At 39.7% G+C, this 27,813-nt stretch overlaps 1 protein-coding gene across 9 annotated transcripts in view; it reads left to right on the top strand.

Annotated features, from left to right (window-relative positions):
- The window catches only part of PTPRG (protein tyrosine phosphatase, receptor type G), a 737,058-nt gene that overhangs the window by 254,681 nt on the left and 454,564 nt on the right, over positions 1–27,813 (top strand). The window lies entirely within an intron of this gene.

A 27,813-nucleotide genomic window follows, 5' to 3' on the forward strand; every position in this document is an offset into this window, starting at 1 on the left:
GTCGTACTCTCCTGCAACGAAAGATACTATTGTATTTTAGGTTGATAATGTTTAATTTAGTTGAGCGATTAAATTTCAGCTGTAGGAGTTCCCGTCGTGGCTCAGTGTTAATGAATCTGACTGGCATCCAAGAGGACCTGGGTTCGATCCCTGGCCTTGCTCAGTGGGTTAAGGATCTGGTGTTGCCCTGAGCTGTGGTGTAGGTCTCAGATGCTGCTCGGATCCTGGGTTGCTGTGGCTGTGGTGTAGGCCAGCAGCTACAGCTCTGTTTTGACCCCTAGCCTGGGAACCTCCACATGCCATGCGTGCAGCCCTAAAAAGACTTGGAAAAAAATTTTTTTTTCAAATGTAAAACAGAAAAAAACACATATATGCTAAATATATATGTATCTGTATATATATATATTTTTTAGTGGAAATCAGACTTTAGCATCATCTGTAGCCTTGCTGATCTGTGACAGGTTTGTTGGTAATTTGCTCTCCATCTTTGACCACCTCATTTAAAACTGGTGGTGATTGTCCTCATCCAAAGCAGAGAGCACCTTATGATTTTGGAGCCAAAGTGAAATTTGTGCTTTGCTCCTGCTCAGTGGCTTCCTTTCTTTTTTAAGACCTAATCAAAAAGATTTTAAAAAAAGAAAAACCCACAAGACCTAATCAGAGTATTTAAATAAAAAAATCTTCCAGGTCAATCTTTGAAACCTTACCCTCACAGTCTGGTATTTTCAAGTTTTTGAAGCATATCAGGAGAAGGATGGACATTTAACTGCAAAGTATGTTGTTTTAATGATCTGTATATGTAAAGCTAATGTAATATCATATGCGAATCTATCAGATTTCATGGAAGGATCAAATTCAGATGTAACTCAGAATACTCCTAGCTGATATTGCAAACTTTTTCACTGAAATATATTAATAATGTGTGTAAAACATTGATTTCATGAACTCTGTGAGAGAACACAGTACTCATGTATAGTGAAGAGAAAGAATAAGCTGGTAAAAATTGAGCAGCTTAGTGATGAATTTCAAGTCGTATAACTTGTACAAAATGATTGAGATAGTTTTTAACCTGTTATAAGTCTATCACAAACAGAACAAACCTTTTGTTGATATAACTTGTACAAAATCATTGAGATAGTTTTAACCTGTTTTTACCTGTTATGTCTGTCACAAACAGAACAAACTTTTTGTGGTATTTTTTCAGATGACACCTGTTTTTTTACACCATGTCACTTCCCTTGCTTGATGCTCAACCCAGATGCAAGTGAAATCAGACTTAAGTGACTGTTCATTCTTCTTTCCTGGATCACATCCATCTGTTATCTTTTTACTTTGTTAAACTAATCGTTCCATTTATAAATGTTTCCCACTTGGGAATTTCAGGAATGGATGAATTGGGATAATGCCAGTGACCTTTGAAACAGAGACAAATTTAGGGTAGTTTTTGACTTTCATATGGGAGATGATTTTTTGAGAGTTTTCCTCCACTATAAAAAGGAGGATAGATTTTTAATATGAATTCTTGATTCTAACAATGTGTATTTGTACATATGGTTATATCCATAGACACACACACACACACACATATATACATTGATATGATGGATATTTATGGTGGTTAAATTTTTCTAATTGTCTAGGCTGAGAAGACTAAATATTGAAAGAAAAAAGAGGATAGACTCATTTTAATTGTTTATAACTATTCTGGCTGGAGTGGTTTTCTTTGAGTGTATTATTTTAAAAGATATTTCCAAATGACGAATTTCATTTATACATTGATTTAATACATTGGTATCTTATAAAACATCCCAGAAAGAGTCAATCAAGAAATTATATTTGCCAAAATCAGTATAATCATGTTGTTCAGCCTAACAAGAAGGAGGAGGTGCTCTGCATGCACAATTCCATGCAAATGAATTCACATTTCCATCTCGCTGAAACGGGCACATTCTCTCCACAGCTGTGCTTTTAGTTTTGACATGGTGATAGAAGCTCCACTTTGAAAATTATTGGATTTGGAAATAAGGTTTGAATATTGAATTTGCTGCCTAAAGTAATGCCTATCTCTTTTGTTTTGTTATGTTTTTATGTGCCAGGTACTGCTCAAAACGCTGTCTGTCCTAACTCATTTAAATCTCCCAACAACCCTGTAAGGCAGGTATTGTGACGGTCTCCTTTTTGGTGAGAGTCTTGAGGCTTCAAGAGGGGAAGCATTGGGCCTGGGGTCATGCCGCTGACATGAAACTGGCCTGGATTTGAACCCAGGCACTATGGCTTTAGAACTAGCACCGTAGTATCCTGTTTCAGGCCTTTATTTCACATGATCTCACCTAGTTCCCTCAGTATTCCTACAGGATAGGGCTTGCTTCATTTTACAGCTAAGAAAACTGGGGCTGCAGAGTTGGTGCTTTTATTTTCTCTATTTTTCCACCACTTCTTTTCATAGGATGGTTCAAATAGAGTTGGCCTGAGGTGTAGGTGGAGTCTCTTGATTGAAAATGAATTCCACAAGACTGTAAATATTCATAGGGCATATACTTTAATAAAAGTTATAGTTTTGCAGGGCTGTTTGTTACATCTGTCAAAATTAGGTGTACTATGTGTGTGTGTGTGTGTGTGCGTGTGTGTGCGCGCGCGCGTGCTTTTCATCCTCGGCATATGAAATTACCCAGGGTAGGGGTCCAATCGGAGCTACCGCTGCCAGCCTATGCCACAGCAACGCTGGATCTGATCCACGTCTGCAACCTACACCACAGCTCATGGCAACGCCAGATCGTCAACCCACTGAGTGAGGCCAGGGATTGAACCCGTGTCCTCATGTATACTAGTCAGATTTATTTCTGCTGAGCCACAACAGAAACTCCTGGCATACATATTTTTGATATACTACATCTACTTCAAAACTCACAGAAGGAAATAAGGGCTCTTACCAGCTCTCCTGATTTAATCTTGCTTATTTCAGAAAACTTAGATTCTGTGCTCAGGGTGGTATTAGTGGCTATTCTTCATCTAATGCAGAGACCATGCAAGGCTGTTCCAAATCCAGGTACCCATTCTGAGGTGTGTCCTTTATCCCTTGCCTTCTCTTGCATTCCTCTCTCTGTCTTTCCTTTAGTGCTGAAGTGTTTTCTATGCAAGCTCAAATCTAAAAAAAGAGCTCTGACTAAATGTTAGGTGTTGTTATCCACAAGGTTATGGATTTTCTTAATTTCTCATCTTCATTACTGCTTTAGTTAGTCACTGAGAAGTAACTAAATATGGTTAATAAAGTGCTACTTTAGCACTTCAGAAGGTGTTTTTCTTGGGCAAGTAAACATTATAGATAGTCTTACATTTTTCCTTTTAGCTTATTTGTCAAAAAAAGACATTTGTCTTGGAGTTACCATCGTGGCTCTTGGTTACCGAACCTGGCTAGTACCCATGAGGACTGGGTTTGATCCCTGGCCTCGCTCAGTGGGTTAAGGATCTAGCACTGCTGTGCACTATGGTATAGGTAGCAGACACGGCTCGGATCTGGCGTTGCTGTGGCTCTGGCATAGGCTGGTGGCTACAGTTCAGATTCAGCCCTTAGCCTGAGAACCTTCATATGCCATGGGTGCAGCCCTAAAAGACAAAAAGAAAATGTCATTTGTCTGTAAAGGAAATTATTTGTTATAGCTACTTCTTCGGACCTGTTGCCTCTCTCAAGTTCATTTCTTCACTAAAAAAAAGTCTCTTGTGGTTACAATTGTTGTGATGGACTTCCATAAAAATTGCTCTTAGGATCATCTGGGATGTTTTTATTGTTAGGCTTGTTCTCAGAGATTTCTCTTTTGGCCTTCAGATTATTTCTGTCTTCAAAACATTCTCCCTAGTAGGGGAGCAATTTATAGTACAGAGCGTTCTTTACTATTGAGCATAATATTTTGAAAAATCTGGTTCTGATGTGCCATGCTGAGTTTGGTTTCTCATTCTGAAGGTTTTTAAAAGTGGGCATACCAGGAATCCAGGGCTCAGGGGTTCAGCAGTTTTATTCGGTCATTCCCAGCCAATGAAGTCTTAGTTTATAGGCTTCTTTACTCAAATTTTGGGCTTTGTTTCATATTTGTATAGCTTTTGACTGTGCTTCCCATCCTTAATTCAGCCAAGTGCAGAGATACACCTAAAGTCCAGTATTTTAAAGGTCAGGCCAATGCAAAGATTATTTGCCTTTGTGCTCAGAATTATGCTGACAAGTTTAGCAGTTTCCAGGCCTGTCTCTCACAGGGCGAGAGGCAGGATGTTTTGCCTTTGTTGGACATGTTGCTTCGATTCTACCTCAAGGTTTTCTTGGAAGAAAAAGGGATGCGGTGATTGCATCAGCTTCTGGTCAGCGCTTCCTATGTCTGACATTCTGTGGTGGAGTCCATTTTCTTACTCAGGCAGGTCATGTCATTGCCACCATCCAGGTCCTTGAAGGTCAGGTCCTGTTGGCAGCCTGGAGTCTACACCAGCAGTTTTCATGCCTGGCTTTCTCTCAGGGTTACTTTGAGCATTGATTGGAAGTACAGATACCCAGTCCCCATTGCAAGTGAATGGCTCTTTGGATGTTTTCAGGCATTGTTCTTGGAGCTGACCTGGGAACCACCCATGAGACTTTACCTGCCCTGTCTCATCTTTCCAAACCCTTTTTCTTGGTCTGTGACTCTCTGTTATCTTGTCTGTCTCATGCACTGATCAATTACCTCCCTGATCTAGGCAGCCTTCACTTTCCACCTTGTTTTTGCCCATGTTGCACACTTGAAAGTACATGGCTAAAATGAGGACAGTTGGGGATTGTAATATTCTGGGGCCCAGGGTTGGTTTGCAAGGGTGGTAGGCTTAATTCCAGAACAAGCCACTAGGTTTTCATGTCTCCTGCCTGCCAACTTCATTTAGAGATTGTGGTACTAAGTATAGCAGCTACTATACTGCACTTCTGCTGTCTTCCAGATACCTTGCTTAATGCCTTTTTAGTTCTCAACTGTGAGGTGCTTTCAGTGATCAGTTATGAGCGATCATCAAAAATAGTGAAGAAACTGAAGCCAGGTGCATTAGTTTGCTACCAAAATGTACAAACTGGGTGGCTTAAACAATACATTTTATTTTCTTACAGTCTAGGAGGTTGGAGGTCCAAGATCAAGGTGTAAGTTGATTTGGTTTCTCCTAAGGCCTCTCTCCTTGTCTTTCTGACTGCCTTCCACTCACTGTGTCTTCCTATGTTCTTTCCTCTATGTGTCTGCCTCTCCCTACTGGGACATCAATCCTACCGGATTAGGGCTCCATCTTTAATGAATGCTTTGAAGTCTCCAAATACCATCACATTGGGTTTAGGGCATTAGGATATGAATGGGGGAAGGGGACATAATTCAGTTCATATGCCAGGGAAGGTTAAAGGACTGACCTGAAATTCCAGATGGGGTGAATGGGAGGGAACTGGACCAAGAAGCCAGAAATCTACCAGAAATCTTCTGGTAACTGTATCAGAATCACTGCCTTCAACTTCATTACTGTGAGGAGCAGTTAATGGGCGAAGGTTGTGCTGTTGGGTAGTCTACCTTAGATTCATTGAAGAGTCGTTCTTAGTATTAAATGATTAATTCTAGAGGTTGGGTCTGAGTATAAATTAAGGACACCCAAACTGCACAGTTTTGTATACTTTCCCCCCCTTTGGAAGATCTCTTTTAGATTTCATTACAAAATAACCTTGCCAGATGGAACCTCCTAGTAAATTTTAGCATACCCTTGAGTTTCCCATGTTCTTGACTCAGTAACTTTAATTGCTTCTGTATAGCCTGATCTAAAATGAATGAACAGAGTGCTTTCAATCTGGTATTCTGGCCTGCATGGTGATTAAAACCAGGCTTTAGTTTTAAAACTCTACATAGCAGTTTATGGCTGCACATCCTTTAAGTAAAGATGATCTCTTAGGTTAGTGATGCATTTAGATTTACTTGTGTGGACTGAAGCTTTTGAGGCAAATACCAAGTTAGAAAAACTTTTCAAATATAGCTTAATTTTATTTCAGTACATCATAGTATATCATGTGATTGGTCAAAAAAACTGAGAAATTGATTATTCTCACCATTCTCCCTAAGCTTTTTCTACTTCATTTGCTTTCTCCTGCTAACACTGTCATTTGGAATTAGTTCTTGTCTTGTGTTTCTGTAAATAAAATTGATAGCATGTTATTAGTGTCTTTGTTTCTGAGTTCTGAGAGATTGCATTTAAAAAGGAGCTATATAAAATCTAAGCTTTTCATGCTTAAAGCTTAATGGGCTGGTCTTTAAAAAGTGAACAATAGTGTGAAGTTAGCACATATTAATTAAAATGTCTGGAAAACTAGTGCTTTATGAATTCAGTAAGAGTGAGAGAAGGATGGAGATTTCTGATTTATATGTTACCATAAAAGAATTTTTAATGTAAGTAAATCTAAACCCAACAAGGTTTCTGTTGTAAGGTAATAAGGAACTTCCATGTGTGGGTTTTAAAAAGCTGACTTGTAGGGTGAAGCATCATTGAAAAAAGAAATAGGGATTTTTTTTGGGGGGGCAGGAAAAGATTATTTGATGTGTTAATTATATTAACTAACTCTTGAGTTGATTACACCTGAAAAATATTTACTTTTAGATAGACATGAGTTTGGCTTCTGTTAAATGAAAGTAAGCCTGTTATTTCAGATGCACAGAGAGTTGGTGGACACAAGAGATTGTTCTATGATGTTGTTCTGTTTCTTTAAAAGCATGTCCAGCTGCTCCTGGAAGCCTCAGCTCATCAAGGAAGATAAATGCAAAAACAAACTAATGTAAAATGGCAAATATGCTCCAGCTGCCAGAATAATGGATTTCTAGAGCTGACTGGCTTCAAGAACTCCAGGTTGAAATGTTGTAAACTAGGCTTCCCAGAGATGGGGCTTGAACTGAAAAGATAGGAATTTGCCTAGTACAGTTTTATAGAAGCAACATTACTTTTCTCATTTGAAAAAACGCCTTAAAAATGTTCTTGATTGGAGTTCCTGCTGTGGCACTGTGGGTTAAGGATCCAGCTGTAGCAGCTTGGGCTGGAGATCCAGCACTGCCTGGGAACTTCCATATACCTTCGGTGTAGCCCCACAAAAAAATATATGTGTATTTTTTGATGAAGTTGAAAATTATGGAGGCAGTGTCTACTTAATAGAAATTGGGAAGTAAAGGAAAATGCAAAGAAAGAAAATACCAACTAATTAAACAAAATGAATTGCTTTTGCCAATTTGTGGATTTTATTCCAGTACTGTCTTCCATTGGATACTCTCTCACCTCACCTTTATACACTTACCTACTCAGCATTTTCTTCATTATAAAATTAACCCTTCTCACACATTGGGTTTATTTTGTAGTCCTAATGCATCTTAGAGGTGTGTATTTTATGTGTGCTATTTCTTTTTCTTTCAAAAAAAAGCTGCTATTAAAATGACTGTATTTCAGAATTCACAGAGCCTTAGAATTTAGGGAATAGAGCACACATATATTTATGTACACACTTACAATTTATACGCACATCTATATTTCAATGTATGCCTGCATTTCCCCCTTGATATTGTGTATATGCATTTCCTAGTAGTATTAGGTCTCAGCAACACTGATAATGGCTAAATTGCACTAGTTTGTAAGATTGTGCCTTAACGGATATGCTTTGGCTTTAGTCATTTAGATTGCTTTTATAAAATGTTTGACTTTTAAATATAATTAAATTTCTTAAGAATGTTGTCTGTGCATTTTCTCTCTAAATATCTAGGACTTGTTTTATCTATATTCTTCAAGTTACTAAATATTTAAAGCTTAAAATATTGAGGGTTGTGAACCCTATTATCTACAAAGTGAATGTCTTACAGGTTGCATTATGATTTGGGCAAATGTATCTTACTGTTTTAAGGGAACAAAAAATTAGTTTTTCATCTCTTAAAGTAATTGATTTAATAGGTAGTTAATAAGTGTGTAATGAGGATGACTTGGGTTTTATTATAAATGATGTTAGAATATGAATGGTGTAACTATTTTTTGCTCTGGCCATATACATTTGAACATGAGATAAATATTATTTTATTCATTATAGAATTTATTGAGGAGTTCCTTTCGTGGCTCAGTGGTTAACGAATCCGACTAGGAACCATGAGGTTGCAGGTTCGATCCCTGGCCTTGCTCGGTGGGTTAAGGATCCGGCGTTGCCGTGAGCTGTGGTGTAGGTTGCAGATGTGGCTCAGATCCCATATTGCTATGGCTCTGGCATAGGCCGATGGCTACAGCTCCGATTAGACCCCTAGCCTTGGAACCTCCATGTGCTGCGGGAGCGGCCCTAGAAAAGGCAAAAAGACGATCAATCAATCAATCAATCAATCAATAAATATAGAGGAGTTCCCGTCGTGGCGCAGTGGTTAACGAATCCGACTAGGAACCATGAGGTTGCGGGTTCGGTCCCTGCCCTTGCTCAGTGGGTTAACGATCCGGCGTTGCCGTGAGCTGTGGTGTAGGTTGCAGACACGGCTCGGATCCCGCGTTGCTGTGGCTCTGGCGTAGGCTGGTGGCTACAGCTCCGATTCAACTCCTAGCCTGGGAACCTCCATATGCCGCGGGAGCGGCCCAAGAAATAGCAACAACAACAACAACAACAACAACAACAACAAAAGACAAAAGACAAAAAAAAAAAAAAAAAAAAAAAAAAATAAATATAGAATTTACTGAGTGCCTAATCCTGGCCAGATACTTTTCAGATGTGAGTGGATGGGACACAGAATGTTTTTATTTTTTGGAATTGACACTGGAGGAAGGAGGATTGGTGTTGAGACAGACAATATGTAAGTAATAAACAAATAGACACAGATAATTTCAGATAGGTATTTCTGTTTTTTCATGACACTCTACCCATCTATTGAGTATTTTACCAAGTACAATAAATAGAAAAAAAAAAAGCAACAACTCATACTTTATGACTGATAAAGAAGTTAAAACAACAAATCTTCAAGAGATGTTTTATGTGTATTTACGGTTTTCACATTGTTAACGAGTCTAAGCTCATTCTGCTCGCAGCATGACAGGCAATAAATAGGGAGTCAAGTTATTGGGCAAGGAATAACACCTTTTAATCTGAAAGCCAACAGACTGAGAAGATGGAAGGCTAATGTCTCAAAAAACCATCTCCTCTCAGAATTCGGGTTCCTTTTATACAAGAAAGGGGAGTGGGGAGCAGGGGTGTGGTTAGTTGTTGCAGACTTCTTGGTGCAGAAATCCTTTGTTCTTATAAGCCCTCCATCTAGGTCAGGTTCCTGTCAACCTCCAGTGAAACAAATGGTATTACTATGTTCTGCAACTTTTTTCTAAAGCTGTAATACTCTGAAAGGCCACAGCCTTAAGAATAGGCTATCTTGTATATTTCATGCTATAGACAGCATCATTTTGCAAAAGGTGTAGAAGCAGGATGACTAAGCACAAGTGACAGAGGACAAAGGCAAAGGAACATGTAATATGGAATCAAGATGGTTCTTCACTGTTATATGCTAAAGAGGGAAAAAGCTTTCTGTTTGGTTTGTCAGGTCAGATGCTTGTTGAAAGGACCTGAGTTAAAGTGAGGACTTCCATTGTGAGCTCTTGGTGGAGAAATTAAGGGCCAGTTGCTTCTTTTACAATGATTTTAGTTTTGTGAGGTTTCTTTCTTTTAAAAGAAAGAGGAAAAAAAATCTTTGTCCTATAGGTATAAAGCCATTACTTGGACTAATGGGGCATTGAACTAACTGGAGGTACAAGGTGAACTCTTTTTAAACCTTTTTATTGATTCCTTTTGACTGTCAGGTTAAAGGAGATGAGATTAAATGTAATCCTTCTCCCCACCACCCTTCTTCACCACCCCCAAGTAATGTTTTCATGCTTAGGAAATGGCACTAAAAAAAAAGACACTTATGTTTTCATATACTTTCTGTTTGCTAAGTGCATTTAACTAAAAGTAAGAGACCAAGAGAATACTGTGTAATGGTAAAGTTTCTTGGGTACAGGTAACTGCATAAGCAAAGGACTATGAATGGATGAGCCACATGTTGAGGGGAACTCAGTGTGGGTGGAATGTGTCAAAATTCTCACTGCTTCAGTGTGAGATTGATTTAGGAGGTGTGATCTATTTGCAAAACCACTCTCAGGTCCTGGAAGCAGAGAAAGCCAGAGCCCAAGGGAACTGCCAGGAGCATAGTTGGGGTAAGTCAAGTATTTTTGGTAGAAGGAAAGAGTGTGGGCTGCCAACTGAGATAAAGCTAAAGGCTGTTTAGCTGGGGTGGTGCTAGAGTTCCAAAGATGGCTGGGATCAACAGTGGGAGCTGGAAGATGAGGCATGGCCTTCTGGATGCTCAGAACCATCCTTGCTATATGCCACACTGGTGGTTTAAGAGCCTGGTCTCAACACATAGTGGTAGAGGCATGAGACAAAAAGAGGCATGAGACAAAAGACAGGTTAGACTGGGAACCTTCGTATTGGTATTTCTTAAAATTAGAGCTAGAAATTAATGTATAGATTCTATGCAAACCCAATCAAAATGCCACCGTGCCTTTTTATAGAAATGGGCAGTTGATTCTAAAATTTATTGGAAATGCACAGGACCTTGAATAGCTAAAACAAATTTGAAAATGAAGAAGAATCAGGAGACTCAAACTTGATTTCAAGACTTTCTCTACAGGTACAGTAATTAAAGCAGTGAGGGCCACAAAAATCTTGGTGGAGAGTGTTTGTAATTGGTAAAAACTGAAAACAACTCAAATATCCATGAGTAGATAGTCTGTGGTGTATCTATACAGGGAAATTCTGCTCAGCAAATATACACAACAGCCTGGATGAATCTCAAAACCATGATGTTGAGTGAAAGAAGCCAGACATCAAAGATGATGTACTGCATGATTCCCCTTTTACAAAATTCTGGAGAAAATAAAATTATAATGGTGGAAATCATTTGAGTAGTCTGTAGTCGCTAAGGAGAAAATTGACCACAAGGGGCATGAAAGAACATATTGGGTTATGGAAATGTTCTATAACTTGATTGTGGTGCTGCTTATACAATTGCATTATTTTATTATTTATTGTTTTTTTGTTTTGTTTTTTTTTTTGTTTGTTTGTTTGTTTTGGCTGCAACATGATGTGGGATCTTAGTCCCCAGACCCTAAATCAAACCTTGGCTGCTTTTTTTTGTTTGTTTGTTTGTTTTGGCTGCAACATGATGTGGGATCTTAGTCCCCAGACCGTAAATCAAACCTTGGCTGCAGCAGTGACAGTGCCAAGTCTTAACCACTAGGCCACCAGGGAACTCCCCATTATTTTATTAAATAATCAAAATGTATGCTTAAAATGAGTGAATTTTTTTTTTTGTCTTTTTTGTCTTTTTTTTTGTTGTTGTTGTTGTTGCTATTTCTTGGGCCGCTCCAGCGGCATATGGAGGTTCCCAGGCTAGGGGTTGAATCGGAGCTGTAGCCACCAGCCTACGCCAGAGCCACAGCAACGCGGGATCCGAGCCGCGTCTGCAACCTACACCACAGCTCACGGCAACGCCGGATCGTTAACCCACCAAGCAAGGGCAGGGACCGAACCCGCAACCTCATGGTTCCTAGTCGGATTCGTTAACCACTGCGCCACGACGGGAACTCCTAAAATGAGTGAATTTTATTTTATGTAAATTATGTCTTAATGAAGTTGATATGAAATGAAAAGGAGAGGTGGACCTTCTACTTTCCTCTTTGAATTTATGCCTAAAATGAGGGTTTGGAAAGATGTTCCTTTTAGTAGCTATAACACGTGAGTTTCCTAAGCAATCTCTGACATGAACATAAACTAGAATATTATTGTATTGCCTGAGTTTTGCAGCATTGCAGGTGCCTGGAATTAATAACTTGGAGAACTTTTTTCTTTTTAAAATAAAACATTCAATTTTTAGGAAGATTTTCTGCTTGAGCACCTTGGGTATCAGGCAATGGCATCAACTAATAATGTATTTCACTTTAGCTCTGTTAGAGAAGGATTTGAGCTAAGACTTCAGAGTTGTAAAGGAAAAATGTTTTCTAGTCAATGGAATCCTGTCAATAAAATAAATATTTTGGGTATGGTAATACAAAAGAGGAAAATTGCCCCAGGGATAGATCTCTTGGATTTGAGGAAGACTGAAGAATTTGAGAACTGCCAAAGTTATTAAAATATCTTACATGCAAGCCCAATCAGCATTTTAGCTTCTTCACCAAAACATTTCAATTAATTTTCCCTACTGTGAGTTATCTCGAAATACTCCCTGAAGATAGATACTATCTTACTTGCATTTATATTTCTCTCAGTTTCCATTTGCACATGGGGCTGTTTCTAGGCCCAGCATACATATTTTGTTGATCTATATCTGCTTTTTGGCCGTTCCAAATGTAGGCTTTACTTTTTCTTCTAATGCAACCCCTCAAAATTTATTTCTCTTCTCTCAAATTCTTTCTGGTGACTCTTGTTCCAGATGAACTGTAGACTTAATTTAGCCATATCTAAATATTGGTGGTAATGAAGGAATTGGAGGCTGATAAAAGTTTAAACTGACATAGGCAGCAACACTGGATTTTCTTTGCAGAATGATTCAACATGAAACTGTGATAAAGGAGATGTTTTCTCTGAAGTAGGAAGATGTTAAATACATCATGCTGGAGCAATGGAGTTGTAGGAAAGATTTCATTACATATAATTTGGGTTTCCATTTGCTTTGCCGAGGCTTGGGCATGTATTAGTTACAGCAGTAGCTCTAACAGGTTCTCAAATCTCATGTGTTCAACAGAATAAAATTTGCTGTTAGGTCACGCAAAGTTGCTCTTGCAAGTCCTGGTTGTCATTAACAAAGCCAGGCTCCTTCTGTCTTATAGCTCTGCATTTCCATGGCTTGGGAACATATTAGGAGTCAGGCTTAGAAGTGGTGTACATCACGTCTGCCACATTCCGTTGACTTACATGCTTTCTTTTGTCTCCTCCTGCACTATAATGAGACAGTTTGGGAAATTTACTCTATTTTGATCATGAGCGAGAAAAGGGAACCAGGTTTGTTGCAGCAATCGATGTCTCTGTAGCATATAAGTGCCCTGCACACACTAAATATAAATTCAATTACTTTTTAATTAGGACCCTCAGAATGTCGCCTCTCTGACCTGGAATAAAAGTGACACATAGTGAAGACAGATTTGGATTCTCCACCCTTGGAGGCATTTCTGGTACTGACTGCAGTCGAGGTTGAGCCAAGAAATGCTGCTCACCAGGCTGGTGAGAGAAAGTTCAAATGTGTTTGCATGTGTGTGTCACACTGAACTCACTGCCTCCGAAGCATGTGGCATTCCCTCTAGCAACAGTAAGAAATTTTACTGCTGCCCAGTGATGGATGCACATGGAATTGATAGATGTGTGGAGGGGCAGGTTGCTAACCTTGATGTTTTTGGATTAAATGTGGTATGGGGTGTGACAGCACATGCAAATCTCTTGTCCTGTTCCCCATCACATTGTTTCCTACAACATATTTATCAAATAAATTTAGAAAACATAATCCCATAGATAAAACTGAAGTTAAACTTTTCATTTTTGGTTCCCTCAGGAGGTTCCATTCACAACTCTCACGGAATCGCATGGTTACCGTGACCCACATTCTCGTTTTATGCTTCCGTGTTTATTTCTTAATTTTTTTTTTTTTTGTCTTTTTGAGGGCCACACCCACAGCATATGGAGGTTCCCAAGCTAGGGGACTAATTGGAGCTATAGCCATGGCCTACACCAGAGCCACAGCAATGCTGGATCCTTAACCCACTGAGCGAGGCCAGGGATTGAACCCGTGTCCTCATGGTTCCTAGTCGGATTCGTTAACCACTGAGCTATGACGGGAACTCCTGTGCTTCCATGTTTAAACATGAGAATTGTTATGTGGTAATTTGCTTGAAGTTACTAACGCTTAGAGCTCTGGTATAAAAAAAAAAAAATCTATATTTCATATTTGTTCTGCAACTTAATATTAGTGGCTAAATGATATGTTTTGCCAGGTCCAGTATAGACATATTACTATGAAAAAATTATTTGTCATTTATCTGGAGTTCACACTTAGCTGGTCATGTATATTTTATTTGCTATACCTGGCAACCCTGATTTCTGGAACTTGTAACATCATATAACTTAAAAAAAAGATGTTAAATGGCTTGATAGTTTGGGGATAACAACATTAAGTATTACAATACTGAAAGGTTTTTTAAGTCTGTATAAACTAGGGTCCGGCTGTAGCTATCTTATCTGTTGCTTTGTTCCTAATCTTATTGCAATGCCTGTCACATTGGAGGTACTGATATCCATTTCTTATGTGATTATGATTAAAGGGAATATTAATTCATTTATTTTCATTCTGTTTTTTTTAGGTTTGTCACACTTTCCCTAGCAGCCCGTTTTAAGCATCTTGTGGGTGAAGATTGTTTCATATTATTCTTTTGTGTTTTCAAACCATATTAATAATTTGATAGTCACCTTGCAGGTAATTTGTAGGGACTGCATGAATGGTTACCAGTCAAGGGTTTTTAGTGGGTGCAAATCCCTAAGAGGCATTGTTTATCTAGGAGAGCAGCTGGTGGATACCATGTTGAAATTTAGCAGAAAGAATTTTAGGCTATAGATGTGAACAAAAACCCTAACAGTGAGGACGATTAAACTGTGGGGTGGCCTCTTAAGGGAAACTGTGGAGACTGTTTCTTTAGTCAGTCGGCAGCAAATGCCTCCACTGGGAAGTTGTCTATTGATCTTATTATCTGGGGACTTGAAATAACGTTTCAATTTTCCCCTTGAAAAGCCATGATGTCGGGTTTTTTTTAAGTCACATACTTCATCCTTAAACTCTCTTGCAAAAACCATTACTTGAGCTAAACCTTTCTCGCCAGAAATATCTTCAAGGAATACACTTGGCATAAGGGTGTGTATTGTAGAAGGTTAGAAAAGAGAGTCTTTTAGTTCTGTGTGTTAAACGGCAAGGGCTCTTTGAAAGGTGAATCCCTTTGGAGGCTCTGGAAAACTTCATATCATGTAGTGTAGTCTTTTCCATTATTTTTATTGGTATGTAAGCATATGTTTAATAACTTGTATGAAGTCATGTGGCAGAGTAGCTCAGGAAGAGAGTTTTAGAATCCTGACAGATATGAGTTGAGGACATTCATTTGCTCTGTAACCTGAAGCATAATTTTTCTAGTTGGGCTGTAACCTTTGAAAGCCTCAGTTTTCTCATTTGTTAAGTGGGGATAATAATAAAAGTTAATGTCAAAATTGAAAGATGTCTGTTTAAGGCACTCAAGTGCCTCACATATGATGAATGCTGTAAAATTTGGAATTGTTTTGTTTTATTATTTATAATACATGTACTGTTTAAGAGATAATTATTGGAGTTCCCTTGTAGCCCAGTGGGTTAAGGGTCTGGCATCCCTGAAGTGGCTCGGGTCACTGCTGTGGTGCAGATTTGAATTTCTGCATGCTGTGAAGAGCCCCCCCCCCCAAAAAAAAAAAAAAGAGAGAGAGAGATTACCAGCTACAAGCAAGTAATTAATCAATCCTTATAATATCAATTAATAGCTGAGTGGTCAATTGTCTTCCCATTAGAGGCAGCTGGGAATGTAATCATCCATGTGACTGTCTTATGTCCCAGGACAGTTTCAGAAGTTAAACTGTAATGGAAGCAGCTGCTGGATTAGCTCTTAAGCATGGGCTATGGAGTAACAAAACTTTACCTGCTGAGTCAAGTTCTGACTTGCTGGCTTTTTGACCTTGAACAAAGAACAAGTATTTACCCTCTCTGAACCTAGGCTTCCTCCTTGGGTAACTGGTGGTGAAAGTACACCCCAGGTGTAGGGCTTCACACAGTGCCTGGAATCCAGTAAGCCCCTGGTGAATGAGTCCAGTGAGAGAGAAAATATTTTAGAGCTGTGCTGTCTTAAAACAGTAGTGGCTAGCTACCTGTGACCATTTAAATTCAAACCAATAAGAATGAAATAAAATTAAAAATAACACCCTCAGTCTTTTGGTTTGAATTGTATTCTCTCCTAATTTATACATTGAGGTCCTAACCCCTGTACCTCAGAATGTACTCTTTCTTGAAAATAGGGTCATTGCAATTGTAGTTAGTTAAGGTGATTATACTGGAGTAGGATGAGCCCCTAATCCAATAGGACAAGCTTCCTTCTAAAAAGGGGAAACAGGGACACAGATGCATACACAAGAAGAATGCCATGTGAACCTGAAGGCAGAGATTAAGGTGCTGTTTCTGCAAGTCAAGGAATGGCGAAGATTGCCTGCAAACCCCCAGAAACTAGGAGGGAGGCATGGGACAGATTTCACCTCACAGCCCTGGGAAGGAATCAACCCTGTTCACACTTTGGTTTTGGATTTCTGGCTTCCAGAATCATGGGACAATACATTTCTGATACGTAAGCCATCTACTTTGTGATGCTTTGTTACGCAGCCCTGGCAAAGGACAAACAAATACACTCAGCTCCCTAGCCATGTTTTGGAGCCCTAAGTAGCCACACTTGTCTAGCACCTACTGTATTGGATGGTGAAGATACTGAGGATCTCTCTTGTTAGAGAAAGTTCTGTTAGATAGTACTCTTCAGGGGATTCCAGGCCGCTCATAGCTTAAGCTGAAAAAAGTACAAAAGGTTGAATGCGTTATATGAAGTATGTTCTTTGTCCTGAAATCCAGGGCAAAACACATAAGTGATTTAAAAGTTGCAAAAAAAAAAAAAAAAAAAGACTCTGCATTAAATCTGTGCTGGTCAGCCAGCCAAGTATTCAGGGGGACTTCCTGTTCTGGAGGAGATGGAGAAAGCGGCCAAGACAGCCGTGTCTTCTGTGCAGGATGAATTTCTGATTCTGCTTCCCTGGTTAAACTCTTACATAATTACATTCTATATATAGAGCTTCCCTTTGTATCCAGCTCTGCTTCTCCCCCCACCCCTTGTTTTCTTCAGGCTATATTAAAGTGTTTGCAAGACTCCCCCCGCCATGAGCTGTAAATAGAGGGGCAGATGAGAGTTTGCTGCTCTAGTTTTATAGCTGCTTCACCATGTGGAAGGGGCACAGAGCCCTTCCCAGTTCCCAGCCATGGCTGAGGACATGCGCCCTTTCCCTTGGCTGGCGAGTAGATGCCTGTGAACCTGTCTAGGACACGGGGCTGGCAGGGAAAAACCTTCCAGGCCAGGAGTAGAGGTGAAAGCCTCCCTGTGGGGGCTGCCCCTCCTTCCAGATGGGATTTGAATTTGCTGGCCATGAGTGTGAACTCTGATGGGGTGAAGTTGCCATCCTTTCTGCAGCCTGTGCCCTCTTTTCAAGGGGTTGTACCATGAATGCTAGGAGGGCTCTTCAGGTCCTTGGTGCAGAGAAAACAGTTTGTGTGCCTAACCTTCCAGCCACTCCTTTCAGGCCTGAAATGTCTCTGCTGGCAAACTTGGCCTTCAGTGAGTCAGAATTAAAGGGAAGATGCTGAAGAATGTTTGCATTTTTTTTACCTTTTCAAGTTAAGGATGTTCTTTTGAGAGTGGGGCTGTGCTTTAGAGTATATTTAATATACATACCTTTTATAGCAACTAATATCTTAAAAATTATTTTATCTTTTCAAATTAGTATTGTTATTTCAAACTATTTTTACTCATTAAGCGTTTTGTTAAGCTGAAGTCATTGCTGTAATGAATATGAAACATAAAGAACTATCCTTCCTTAAATAGTTCAGCATACTGTTTCTTGAGTTCTGTACTCAATCTAAAACTCTTATTTATGAAAAAAAAATATGTGGATGTAATGTGTGTTGTGTGTGTGTTCGGTGAAACCATTATTGGCCCTACTATGTGCCAGGCATTCTGCTCCATTCAGAGCATTCATTTTAATCCTTAACAACAAATCTTATGAAGAGGCAGGTGTAACATCCATTTTGTAAGAGAGCTGAGGAAACTGAGGTTCAGGGAAGTCTCAGAACAGATCGACTGACTGGCAATCAGCCTGAAGCTTATTTGACATCATAGCGCAGGCCCCCTCCCAGAGAGTTTGTGAAAGAGCAACTTCATTAAACATTGTTAAAAACCAAAATTATGTATGTTCTTGCTGTCTTTGGAGTACATGAGGCCTTTTGCAGTCGGGACAAGCCCATTTCCTTTCTCAGTGGGAAACACTCCAAGTATTCCTCTTGAAACAAAACGCCAAGGATTATTTTTGCAGACTTCTGTAGAGTCGTTTTTGGACAACACCCTGGAACAGGAAACCACAGTTTCTCCTAAATTCGTACAGGATGGAAATAGATAACATTCTTTAGAAAACCACTGCCACAATTAGTGCTTTCAAATCGGCATAATGGTGGATGGTTTGGTTTACACATTTCTTACCTGAATAAAGTATTGGAACCTCCTGCATGGGAAATTCCTGAATACTTTTCCAGGGCTTTATTTTATAAACTGGAAAGGCAATGAAAATATAGGGGTAGGTGAAGGGAAGAGCACTATATGATTTAAACTATTTGAAAGCTTTCCCTGGATAATGGATTTGAAATAGAACAGGATACTGTAGCATAACTGATGAGAACATGATTTACTGTGGCCACCTGAAGCCCAGGGACTGCTTATTGTCACTGAAGAGAATAGGTGAACTTAATGAAATAGGAAACCATGATGTGTGAGGGACGTTCACACAGTAATCAAAAGCCAGCTATACTTAGACAGTGAATTTTTGATGCAAGTTCCTGTGCCAGGAATTGAATCTTAGCTGCAGCTGTGACCTGTGCAGCTGCAGCAATGCAAGGTTCTCTAACCCACTGTACTGGGCTGGGGATCAAACCCACACCTCTGCAGCAACCTGAGCTCCTGCAGTCTGAGTGCCATAGCAGGAACTACTGAATTGTTGTTGTGGTGGTGGTGGTATAGTAGCCCAGACTCTTCATAGAGCATATGTCAGGTACATCCATGGCAGATCCAAAAGGATTGGGTTGCTTAACTAGCTAACCCTAGTCTTTGTACCTGGAGTCAACTTTCCATAATGATTGAAACTCCTTTTATACTTTGGATCTTTTTCTGCAAAGTTTTAAGAGGTGGATCGACCTAAGTTGAATTGAACTTTTCAAGCGGCTATGTTTTTATGATTACTTTTTAATTGTAGTAAGCAACTATATACTGCCAGTAAAAAATGGAAATGGTGCGTATAAACCTCATTCATTGATTTGTTCCCTAACCCCAGGCCCTTTCTTTTCTCTTCTCAAATAAGAACTATCAGCGGTTTTGTGAATACTGTTATTTTGCTTTTACTGTGTTACATGAGTATCCTCATATCCCTCTGGGAAATACTTAATTTCCTTGTTCTTTTATTTTTCAATATAGAGGGTGTAATATGTATGGTTTTATGTGTGTGCATATGTGTGTGTGTGTATATATTATTGCTTTTGCATAACTATTTGCCCTGTTTGTGCCTTGCATATGTTGTCCACATTTCGTTCATATATATTTGCTTCATGTTTTAAACTGCCGTCTAGTATTTTCTTACTGTGGCTATTCCACAGTTACTGAAGCTGTTCTGCAGTTGTTTATTTGTTTCTCCATTATTAGATGTTTAGATTGTTTCTATTTTCTTGACATTAAGATAGATACTTGACTGGGGAGTTCCCTGTTAGGGCGCAGCAGAAACGAATCTGACTAGGAACCATGAGGTTTCGGGTTTGATCCCTGGCCTCACTCAGTGGGTTGGGTTAAGCATCTGGCATTGCTCTGAGCTCTGGTGTGGGTCGCAGATGCAGCTTGTATCCTGCATTGCTGTGGCTGAGGTGTAGGCCAGCAGCTACAGCTCAGATTCAACCCCTAGCCTGGGAACTTCCAGATGCCTTGGGTGTGGCCCTAAAAAGCAAAAAAAGAAAAAGAAAGAAGGAACGTCTGTCTTCCCTGCTTTTTTGTACATATGTGCTATTATTTATGAGAGGTACATTTAAAATTGTAGTAGATACTGAAAAAATGAGAGCACTATCTTTAGGCAAATTTGGGGGACTCTTGACAAAGCAAAACATGCCCTTGTATGAAATAGGATGTATTTAAAGGAAGAACTCAATTTTGCTTCCCTGAGATATGTCTGATCAAGGAAGCTCCTGTGGATACCTGCCCTAGGATTCTTAGAACTGACAGTATCCATGAGCTGGGTACCATGTTAGGTAGGCTTCTCAGGATGCTAACAGCACCTGTCCCTCTTTCTGCCTGCTCACCCATAGCAGGGTGCCCTGATCGGTGCCACCATTGAGTCTACAAATAATATAAAATTACCTCTTGCTGTATCAGTCACCGTTGCAAACAAAAGAAGTCTACTCTGGCTTTAAGAAAGATAGCCTTTGTTGCAGAAAGATAAGGGAGCTGGTGAAAATTCTGAGAAAGCTGAAAAAGACAGCTCAAAAAAGATTAGATTCTGGGATGAACACGCTCAAAACATATTTGCATGTCTGTGTCTAAGAGTCTCTTGGTTGCCTGATGTGCCTAGTCTAAGGGAAGCTGCATACCTTGTTTGAATGATCCATCAAGAGAAGAGCCAGTAGGGAAAAACAGTAAAGCAAAAGGAAATCCAGCTGCTTTGAGTAGAAGGTGGAACACGGACGTTAAGTAGCTGGAAAACACAGTATCTGCTGCCACCGAATAAATTGATATTTCTCATAGCTTATTTTATCAATGCCTACCATTTTCAAAATTTGATTTTCACCTTTAATAATAGTTTACTCGCATGGTGGGGAAAAGTGGTTGTTTGAATTAAACATTTTTGAAGAATTAGACTAAGGTGTAAAATATAAAACACATTTGAATTTTAAAAGGCCTAAGAATTGCTATGAAAAGGCTTGGAACTATTAGACTCTTTTTGATGGGTTTCTGCTTCCTTATTTATTTATTGTTATTATTATTATTTTGTCTTTTGTCTTTTTAGGGCCGCACCTGCAGCATATGGAGATTCCCAGGCTAGGGGTCAAATCAGAGCTGTAGCCGCCGGCCTACGCCACAGCCACAGTAATGCCAGATCTGAGCAGCGTCTGTGACCTATACCACAGCTTAGGCAACACCGGATCCTTAACCTACTGAGCAAGGCCAGGAATCGAACCCACAACCTCATGGTTCCTAGTCAGATTTGCTTCCACTGTACCATAACAGGAACTCTTGGTTCCTTATTTATAATGACAGAAAAAAATATTGCTTAGGGTTCTGGTATAGCTAGCACACTCAGTATATTCTTTGTCTTTTGTCTTTGGTGGCATAATTTTGAAAGTAAAAAATTAGAAGGTATGGTCAAGAAATAGTCATTTTAAATTGGTGTCACATAATTTTCTCATGGTTTACAATTGCAGTTAATCTAGATTGGTTGACTCTCAGAAATTTTGATGTAGTAAGTGTTAGTTTCAAGCTACTAAATTTTGAGGAAATTTGTTATGCAATACTTGATAACAATTGAGGCTGTATTTTTGGTTGATGGGAATGTATTTCTGATGATTTGGGGACTCTATTTTAGAGAGTTTAACAAAATTATCTGTGTTAACAGCCTTCTTTCTAAAATGTTTAAAGACAGTACTAGATATTATTTTTCTCTCTCTGCTCCCACCCTTCTCTAAACACAATCTTTGAAAAGGAGGCATTTTGCATGTTATTCACTGTGCTTTTCCAAGAGATCCAATGCTCTCTATTTCTTTAGTTCTAAAGTTGTAATGAGGATTATGTTGACCTTTCCCGAGAGTTGATTATCTTCCAAGCATTCTGTACAGCAATTGTACAATGGGCCCAACTTAAAAACTGAATCTGACATTGGGCTGTGTATCTCTGTTTAGATATATCCACTTGCAGAATTCTGATTTTCTTACCTGCACAGTTGTTTTTTTTTTTAATGTAGTCATATACTGTCAGCCTCTAGCTTCAGTGATGTTGTGATTGAGATGAGTTCTTAGGAGGTGAATTGACTGAGTGCTGAAGCTCAGTCCCAGGAGGTGAGGGGATGACCTTCACTTCCCCCTCTTAGAGGTCACACACTGTCTCCTCTGCCGTATTCTACTGATCACACAAACCAGTTATGATTCACTGTGGGAAAAGACTAGAAAAGGGTGTGAATTCCAGGGAGTCAATCAGTGGGGGCCATCTTAAGGCTGGCACACACTATGTCTATAATTTAATTTCCTCATACTTGTGCTTTAACTTTTTCTCCTTAGAACTTAGTATTATTTAAATTACTTTATTCATTTTGCTTAGTCATTGTCTTTTTCACACAGTAGAATGTATGTGCCTCAAGGACATGAGAAATTTCAGTTTATTTTGTGGCAACAGATATTGTGTGTTTTCTGGTCACCCAGTGTCTGTGTTCTACCTTCTGCTCAGAGAAGCTGGATTTCCTTTTGCGTTATCGCTTTCCCCTACTAGGTCTTCTTTTTTTTTTGTTTGTTCACTATTCTGTTCCTTCTAAGACCATAAAGGCGTTGTGGCTTCTGCCTTGGTCTCAACTGAATTTTTCCTCTGGAACAAGCTGCCCCCCTAACATGGGACCCTGGGGAAGAAGTGAGGTTCCCATCAACAGCAGCACCATCTTGCCATGCATGTGAGTGAACCAATTTGGAAGTGTATCTTCTAGTCTAAGTTCAGCTGCAGGGCCCAAAAGACTTCTTCTTTTTTTTTTTTTGCTTTTCAGGGCTGCACCCACGGCATACAGAGGTTCCTAGGCTAGGGGTTGCATCAGAGCTGCAGCTTCTGGCCTATGCCACGGCCACAGCAATATGGGATCTGAGCCCAGTCTTCGACCTACACCACAGCTCACAGCAATGCTGGATCCTTAACCCACTGAGTGAGGCCAGGGATCGAACCTGCAACCTCATGGTTTCTAGTTGGATTCATTTCCACTGCACCACGGTAGGAACTCCAGACATCTTTGTGATTCCAGTTTCATTAGAAAGTCTGAGTCAGGGCCAGCCAGCTAAGCCATTGCCAAACACTGACCTACAGATAATAAATGCTTGTTGATGTTTTGAGCTACCGAGTTTGGGGGATTTTGTTAACACAGCAATTGATAACTAATATAGGGTACTAGAAATACTCTTATATAAAAAGCTTTTGGGAAGTAACTGTGCCCTTCTAATTTTCTCCTTCAAATTGGTGTGTTCTGGGGTGAGTTGTTTTCCCTCTGTGGGCTCTAGGAATGGGTATGTGACCCAGGCCCAAGTATTAGGATGACTGTGCCTGGATCAGAAGTGAACCTGAACCCAAGCCCAATCTGAACCCAATCTAAGGAGACTCAGTTCTGTACTTTTTTTCAAATTGTCGTGACCCAGAGCCCTTTCTATGCTGAGGTTTCTGTGCTTCAGAGCAACATAACATAGGAGCTACTGGTGGTTCCTCAAGAGAGAAAGGCCTCGTTGGGAGTGAAGCCAGCCATGGAAAGCAGAGCTGAACTGGCAGGATGAGAAAGGAAGATGAGTGACTCTGAGCACTGTGTTAGCAGAACTACACACACACACACACACAATGATCCTTTCCATTATGGGAGCCAAGAACCCACCCCCAACCCCCGCCTGCCCCTTTGTTTGGTTTCGCTAAGCCCCTTTGAGGTGGTTTGTTTCACTTTAGTGATCTCATCTATAAAGTGGTTGGATTTCAACGATTTCAGTCTCTCTGTTGTGAGAACTTAATGAGGGGAGGTATGTAAAGACATTCTTCTATGTCCTCTGTTTATCCTGTCTCCCCTTCCCCAGCCCTCTACTCCATTTCCAAAGAGAGAGAGAGGGATATTGAGATTGATTCTTAATTTGCCTATTAGGAAGACTGTACTAGTGTACTGTATTATGTTATGTACATAGATATATTTATATAGCATTAGCAATGTACTGGCTTATCAAGAGCTGTTCTAATGGACAGACATTGATAAGACATAAACAGGTCTTTTTTGTAATATGAACATCCCCAGAGGGCAGTACTTACCTGAAGTTTAAACCAGGTGTCAGGTGAGACTATCAGTCTTGGAAGAACCACATATCCACTATGAGGTGGGGTGTGTAGAGAAGGAAAATGCTGACAGCAGTGAAGAGGGATAGTTTCTATTTCTGGTTTCCCAAAAAAGAGGTAGGTGTATCTGCCTTTAGGTATATCTTATACTTTGGAATTTGATTCAAAATTCCATCCTCCCTGCCCCCTTTGCTGACTAAATCAAATATTTGCATTAATTTTTCTAGTGCAGCTGGAGAGCTGCTGGCTTATAGAGGTACAGAATCTTTTGAGAGGTGGCTGTGACTTAACTTTTTCTCATTTTCATTACATTGGAAGGAGAGCACATTTACTGTATGGTTCTCCTGTTTGATAACAGACCTTCCTTCGCCGGTTCTCTGCCCAGACCATGGTTAGGGCTCTAAGCAAGACTTGAGCACCTCGCTAGTGACAGTGGTAGGATAGAAAGCTTTCAATGCTGGACAACTGGACTCTTTTCATAGGTGATCTCTGCCCTTTTTTTCCCTGCCCTGTAGGACATTCCCCCCTCTCCCCCCCCCCCCACCCACCCAGGTAGTTCTCTGAAAACCACAAGTTTTGTGATTACCTCATTGCAACTCACCTGTTCAGTTTTTTGAAATTAATCTCCCCTGTGTTTTCATGGTATAGATAGAGATGCTGTCTCTCATAGGCTTCTAAAACAGCAGGAATTTTGCCCAGGCCTGATGGTTTTCATCTATTCTAGTGTTCTCTGGCTCCTTGGAATCTTAACAGAATTTTATTTTCTGACTTTCAGTTTGCCATTTAAAACTTCAAAACTATTTGAAATAGCTTTAAAAAGTTCATGTTAAAGTAGGCTCTGTAGTTCTATAATGTTTTACCCAGGGATCTAAAATAATATGACAGGGTAGGCCCTTTTAAAGTAAAGCATGTACGTAAGTATAATAATTTCTTTTAATAATCTCTCATGTTCTTGCTTTGAATAATGCTTTAGGCCTCACAATAGGAAGCGTGCTGAGGCTGAAAGCCTCAGGTTGTTTGAACACTCTCTGGCTGGGGGTTCTGGAGGACCTTGGGGAAGGTTGGTAGACATTAAACCAAGGATGCTTAGGGGGAGACACCCATTGGATATTAGGGTGTTATGGAGCCCAGCATTGGATTTTCCTTGAGTTAGGGAGAGGCAAATATCTGTATATAGGTCTGGGCTCAGCTTAGTTTCCACCTGGAAGAGCTTTCAGAGTTGGTTTCTTTCTTTCTTTCTTTCTTTCTTTCTTTCTTTAACAATTTTATTTTTTTCCCATTATAGCTGGTTTATAGAGTGCTGTCAATTTTCTACTATACAGCAAGGTGACCCAGTTACACATACATGTATACATTCTTTTTCTCACATTATCATGCTCCATCATAAGTGACTAGACATAGTTCCCAGTGTTGCACAGCAGGATCTCACTGCTAATCCATTCCAAAGGCAATAGTTTGCATCTGTGAACCCCAAGCTCCCAATCTATCCCATTCCTTCTCCCCTCCCCCTTGACAACCACAAGTCTATTCTCCCTTTCCTCCCAGCACTGTTTCCTTTGCTGCTTCAATATCTACAAGTGGTGGTGTTAGTAATTGCAGTCTCTCTACTTACACAGAACATTAAGATCGAGAATTTTTCAAATAGTAAAATGCACATAACACTTAACCATTTCAACCATTTAAAATTGTACCATGCTATGGCACTTAGCTCATTCACAGTGTGGTATAGCCAGCAGCATTATCTAGTTCCTGAACTTTTTTTTTTTTTTGGCTGCCCCTGACATATGGAGCTCCCAGGCCAGGGGTCATATCCAAGCTCCAGTTGCTACCTAAGTTAAAACTGTGACAACACCAGATCCTTAGCCCACTGTGCTGGTCTGGGAATCGAGGCTGCATCCCAGTGCTCCCAAGATGCCGCCAATCCCATTGTGCCACAGTGGGAAATCCTCCTGAACTTTTTCATCAGCCCAAATGGAAACTCCATACCCACTAAGCAGTTATTCTCCATTTCCCACTCCCCACAGTTCCTGGCAACCTCTAATTTACTTTCTAAGACCAAGAATTATTGAAGATATTTTAAAATTACAGGATTTATCTTTTTAAGGTATATCATTAAGAACTAGCCAAAAGGGCAAGTCATGCTGAAATGAAGCCCACAGTCAGTCTAACCCACAGTTTCATTCTTCTCTTTACCACTCCTGTTTTACCACCCCAACCTCAGTGCTAAACATTTTGGGATATATCCCTCTTTTTCTTATTGCCTGTGCATGTATGTATTCACATGCCTTTGATTCATTTTCTTATGGGCTATAACTATGGGGTTATAGCATATATATCCCTCTGTAACTAGCTTATTCTAAAAAATGTATTTTATGAACATCTCTCCAGATTGGTGCAAACAGCTTTAACTCAATTACTTTCCAGCTTGTAATATATCGTAGTGTGGATAGTCCATAAATTACTCAATCATGCTGCTCTTGGTGGCCCTTTGAAGATTTAGCAATGAATCTAGAGAAAAGTCTTGTGAGAAGGGCTGAGCAGGTAGAATTATCCCTTTTTGTGTATTAGGACAGATAGTGAACCTCAGAGAGAGGTTAAATCATTTATCTTATGTTACAGACACATGACTGCTCTATGACATGGTTATTCAAATTGAGTTCTGAAGAATTGAGTTCTTAAGGATCTAATTCCAATGTATTTTCTTTACTATTGCATGCCGTTCCTTTATTTTTAAAGCCTTTCCTTTATTTTAAAAGCAATTCTTTTCCTGGCCACGTCTTTTTTCTGGTCAGTTCCCATCCTACTCTCACGTTCCTGTGTGTCTAATCTTTCTTCTTCACTCTGTCCATATAGCCTTAATCATTTATTATTTAGCATTTCTGCAGTTGAAGTGCAAAGACCTCATTACTGAAGAAATGCTATATTGTAACATCTTGTTTGGAGTTAGAGTTAAAAGGCCCTTTTAAGATCCCTGAAAGTATGTTATACAATTAAAGGAAATAGCCCCAGAGTGGTTAAGTCACTTTCTTAAGTTCATGCAGCTCTCCAGTGGCCAAGGCAAGACTTGAACCTACCTCTTCTGAAATCATATTGCATCATGGACGACAGATAGATAGCATCTCCCATGCCAGTTCTGTGGACTGGAATACCTCATGAGAAAGATTCTGAGACTTTGATTAATGAAGGGAAAGTGACCAAGTGGTGGTACATATGCCATGTATTCCCTCTACCCCAGGGTTGACCACAATGACAATGACAATTCTTGAGTATTTCTAGAGAATTATTCTACTTGAGAGGTTTCAAAAGTCAGCTCAGGGGACCAGTAACAAAGTCTGGTTGAGGTCTTATGTGTTATATGGCTTTTGGACTAGCTGGCCAACATTTGCTTTAATTTGTGTGTGTGTGTGTGTGTGTGTGTGTGTGTGTGTTGAATTATAAGTTGGTCAAAGGGCAGTTATTTGTGTCTTTATACTAATCTTGGAAAGATTGATGTAATTCCTAATATTTTACTCATTTTTATTTAGGATATTGCTGTTGAATTGTGGGTTTGTGAAACTGGCTTTTTTATTTTTTTTTTCTTGCAACCAAATATGCTTTTCTTTTTCCTTTGGAAGAAATGACACTGGTTTGGGTTCAATCCAGCCGTCAGCCTCAGCACTATGGACATTGGGACTGGATAAGTCTTCCTTGTGAGGGGATATCCTGTGCATTGCAGGCTGCTTAGTAACATCCCTGGCCTATATCCACTCGAAGCCAGTTTCCCCATACCTTGATCTTTTTTTTTTTTTTTTTTTTTTTTTTTTTGCTATT

Source organism: Sus scrofa, chromosome 13, assembly GCF_000003025.6.
Source record: "Sus scrofa isolate TJ Tabasco breed Duroc chromosome 13, Sscrofa11.1, whole genome shotgun sequence".
Lineage (NCBI taxonomy): Eukaryota > Metazoa > Chordata > Mammalia > Artiodactyla > Suidae > Sus > Sus scrofa.